Raw genomic sequence first — 5124 nt, 5'->3', positions numbered from 1 at the left:
ATTTTATTATATATCTATTGTAAAGTTTTCAGTTGTAGATTCTCCAATAACATAAATAAATAATATAACACAAATAAATTTTGAAAATAAAATTTTAAGAACGATGTGGGACTCGAACCATATAAATGATCACTAAACGAAACTTTACAGTTAAAAGTTACCTTCGAAACTTTAGTTGAGTTGATATTCGGTAAAGCAATGTTATTTATCGAATAGTGACTGGAAGAGGCTTGTTTTCTTCCAAATGAAATACAAAAACATTTCTTAAAATTGTATGAAAGACCATTGAGCTCGCACCTAGATTGAAAAGAGTCAATATATAAGAGTGTCGCAGTCGTGGTCGCTAGCGATTGCTTTAAAATATATTTGTACATCATCCGAATTCACTATACTTAATGCTAATATTTATGTATTTTTAAAATCAGAATCAACAGTGGTAGGCCCACTGTTGATTCTGATTTTAAAAATACTTTAGTAGTACATAGTGCGTATTTTGTGCTACACTTGAGATGACATCAAAAATCTTTGATAAAAAGTTTTTAATTTTTGCACATTGAATGCGATTCGATAAGAATGATCCAAACCATTTTAGCAAACTTCTAGTTATTCCATATCTCTTCTAGTGCCAGGAGCTTAATATTTGCTACATAAAGCTCTTCTTCAATTAAGATAAATGGCATGTAGGTACAATGAGATTCTTATTAACCTTAGAAATTGAGTAGGTATCCTAAATAGAGACATAGGTTGGACATTGCTGATCTTCCGGTCAAAAAAACATGTTGTTGAGGAATGATAAATTTCGATAGTCAGGAGGCTTTATTATATAAGGAGTAATTATTAATAATTACTTTTTAACCCGAAAAGTCTTTTGAGAGTTTTTGCAATGACACTCAATTTATTAATTATTGGTCAATAATTATTAAACGAGGTATCCCCATTTTTTGGTAAAGGTGTAATGTAAGAAAGTGTCCACACAGTAGGAACCTTACCAATCCCGGAGAATATGTAATAGTACAAGTACGGAAGTCTCACTCCGCAAAATCAACTAAAGAAATAGGGACTCTTGCGGACATGCAATAAGTTGTAATTCAGATCGCACAGCGCAATTAACCTACATTTTTATTCACCTAGGAGTTGCCTCTTTTTTTTTAAAAACGTTTGTGTGGTAAAGGTTACTATAACATAAATGACTTTCTTAATGATACCACAGATTGGGAATGGAGTGACCGCCCTCAGGCTTTTAAATAATAAGTTTAATTGTACAATATTACTTTGTAAACATATTTATTCGATGAAAAAAAAGCCCGCTGAGTTTGTTGCGCCCATTCTTCTCAGGTCTGAGGTATTCATTTGGAATGGGTGGTAGTTTTTTTGACTTTCAATAAGTGATGTCACATCCTATTTTGAATAAAAATATTTGAATTTGAATCTATCGCGTGACTCTTACCTCTTCTGATGACAGTAGGGTTCACTTCTTTACCTAAAACTATAACTGTTTAGTATACTTAATATAAATAAGTATGTTGTCGTTATTTTAACTCTATATTCTTTTGTAGTCAAACCTACAATATTTGCAGGTAGTAATGTATGCGTTGGAAAACCACGACATAGTCAGCATATTTTATGCTTCATTAAAATACCATACGCATCTATTTTTGAAGATTATTTGATTGCGCTTTAACAAATTTTCAGTCATTGTAAATAATAATTATACAGATCATTGTATAATTAAGAACCAACATAAAATTGAATATAGTGCTAACTACCGAAAATCATATCTAGGAACCATACCATATCTAGACTTTCACACTGTGCTTCATCCAAAAGCATTGCGTTTCAATGTTTTATATTTCGCGCGTATTTATTGCACATTTGTTTATTTAATATTCATTAGTCAGCAACATTTTAACAAGATAAAACTTAGATAAAGTCAATAATAATGAAGATTAAAAAAAACATGACCTAAAATATATGTTACATGCATACGCCCTAATAGCTTATTCAATAGATCGATAAAAACAAGCATTTTCTAACCGTCAACGGGTGATTTAAATCTGGAAATGGACTTCAATTTATGATAAGCGAGCCAATGTCCTTGAGTTATCGAGCGGAGCTAGGTTACATCGCCATAGTTTTGATTCAGAATTAAAAAAAAAATTTTACAACCATTACAATTTTATTTACAAAACTATATCATGTGAAATAGTGTTGATGTACAATTATTAGAATTAGAATTTTCGTAGATTTTTTATCTAATTTGAATGATTAGCATTTCTCCAACTATAAAAGTTAGGGTTTTTTGTTGAATTTTTTTCGCACTGTCCATAAAAATAGAAATGTAAACAAAAAGTGAATTTCGTATTCTGTAGATATATAGGTAACTATTTTTTGTAAAGATATAAGCTTTATATAAACCGTCAAAAATGGTTTCAATTATGCGCTATTTAGGAGATCTCTTGGGATATTGGCCTTAAGATTCCATAGTAATCATTGAAGTCAAACGGTAATTAGGTATTGGTAAATTCAACATTCGTATAAACACTCCCAAATCTCTTAGCAAATAAATATATTCTAACAATTTATATGATATATATGATATGATTTTCAGATAAAAGAGCCGTATCTCTAAACTTACTTCTGAGTTCTGACACCCTTTTAATCGAAAATGTCATAATATAAGACTTGTGAACATTCAGGTTTAAGCCATTAGAGATATAATTGTTTCCTAACTCAATTAAATTTAAATTTAACACAAAATAATATTATATATAGGAATTGAGATCTGTCTACAAGAAAACTTCAGTAAAATTGGCCTTTACAGATCAGGTGCACTTCCTTACGACGGGTCAAGTTTTAACAAGTAAGTACTTTTCTACATTAGGTATTACGAGTAATTCGTCTCGCGAAAGTTTAAGAATAATATTATATTATTATCAAGGCTAGTTCTAGGAATGGAATCGACTTTAAAAACGGAGCTAAAGAATGGGTTAAGTAAACATATTATAGATAAGCTATTGTTTAACCGTCTGATCCACTATCATTATCAAAGTACATACTGTCTGGAATACAATTACTATTTTTTACTACCTACCTTACCTGGCTTAGATTTTACAAATGCCCAGAATTTCTTAGAATTGTTATATATATTTTTTTCACCCTTATGAATAAAATATAAATCAGTTTTGTTTCACGGCGTGATTCCGAGAACCTAGCATACTATGTTCCATATACTTTTAATTTTTTATATCCTTTCGGTTTTTTGTTTATTACCTTAATAAAGATCTTTAGACTCTAGATTGCCAAGAAGGATACTTATTAAAAAAGTATTTGTGGGCGGATATCATCAAATCAGTTTCTTGTTTGCATATAATGTATCAAATTTAATTTGTGAAAAATTTTAAAATTAAAATTCTCTTATTACTAGTATACTTCTATGAATATATACTTTGCTTCTGATTTTAGTAACAATGGGGGGACAGCGCGTACGCAGTCCCCACTAACAAAAATTACGCGTCCGAGTTATCCGCATTAGGGATAATCGCAGAGGTCAACCCGACCGCAGTGCAATGGAAGGGCCTCGCTCTGGGGGAACCGCCTTCTTGATCACGGTGTCCCCTACGCCAGGTAAGTATGATTAAAATATATTAAACTGGGGTAGTCCACAATACTGAATAAACTTTGATAGCGCGTTATGGAATTACTGCGATAGAGCATAGCGCCATCTATCGGATGTTCATCGGATCACCCATCTAAGCGAACAGTGTGTATTGTGCATTGAAAAGTTATCGTATCTATACAAATTATAGGAAGAAAACATGTACGAAAACCATATTTTGCCTCAAAACTATTTGCTTATAGTATTAGTTACCAACAGGACCAACAGATTAGTAAGACACAACAGATGATATGTGACTATTCTAAGCATGTGACATTACATCCCCAAAGCAATATGCGTTTTATGGGATATTGATATGGGTGGTTAAGGCGGAAAATGTATCATACTTATAAATATGACAGTGTATTCATAATAGATAAAATTTGCATTGACGCTTGCTATTTTTTGTAGACAAAAACGCTACTTACTATAATTTATAAAGCCAACATAGATTTTAGAATTCTTGTTTAGTGTACTACTAGAAAAAAGCTTTTGTCTATTTAGATCTAGACAGGGCGACATTTATACTTTAAGCAGCAATACCAATGTGGTCCAGATGGACTCTCAGTCTCCCGTGGACTCGACGGGGGTCTACATTGGCGTTACGCAAAAAATGGGGGTTCACAAGTCGTATCTGTCTGCTTTCGAACAAAAACGATGGCGTGACTTCACCTATTAATGCAACGTAATAATAAGTAATCATTTTAGTTTTTACTGTTTAAGTATAGATTATTTGTCTCAAACCAACACATTATTTTTGAGAGTGCATTAATCACCTCGTTACCAACATCTGCACGTAACCTCACTTTAAAATCAGCAAACAAAAAAAAATCTCATGGCTATCATCTACCACAACAGGTAAATCGTTAATAAAGGTGAGAAACAAGAAAGGACCGAGAATAGAACCCTGCGGTACACCTATATTCCTACAGGTTTATTCGAAGATTAATAATATTATTAACAGTACTAATTTATTAAAATATATTAGTAGCACTGAGTAGGGATGGATACTTAGTTAGATAGATTTAGCAATTTAGTATTTAATGAGACACTTTTTAATATGCATAGAAAAGTAGACAGGTACTTAAGTATGCAATGCGCGTTCTCAGCAATATAAAACTGCATAAAATTATGGAGCATTCATATAATCATCTGCGCAACAATAATATAAAATTTCACTTTCACAGCACATCAACTCTATTCAAAATAACTTGATATTTTATAAAAATATATTCATTTTATTTCTTACCAATTGCTATGTTTATGTTTACGTAAATTTTAAGTATAATAGCACAGATAGTTTATTCAACAATTGGACTCAGTAGCAGGGGCGTGCATATCATGTAGGCAATTAGGCAGTGCCTACCTCGTTATGAACCTAAATAAATATAGTACTAGTGTTAAAGTTAATTTAGTTTAATTTGGTTATTTTATTACCAAACTTCCATTTAACACCTACTCATAAATTT

The 5124-nt window shown here is 31.6% G+C and overlaps 1 non-coding gene across 1 annotated transcript; it reads right to left on the bottom strand.

Annotated features, from left to right (window-relative positions):
* Positions 1–3470: 3470 nt before the first annotated feature.
* Positions 3471–3632, bottom strand: LOC126970984 (U1 spliceosomal RNA). Its single transcript, XR_007730753.1, has one exon. It is a non-coding gene; the product is annotated as a U1 spliceosomal RNA (small nuclear RNA).
* Positions 3633–5124: the final 1492 nt, after the last annotated feature.

Source organism: Leptidea sinapis, chromosome 1 (assembly GCF_905404315.1).
Source record: "Leptidea sinapis chromosome 1, ilLepSina1.1, whole genome shotgun sequence".
NCBI classification, from domain to species: domain Eukaryota; kingdom Metazoa; phylum Arthropoda; class Insecta; order Lepidoptera; family Pieridae; genus Leptidea; species Leptidea sinapis.
This window is presented reverse-complemented; position numbering and strand designations above follow the sequence as displayed.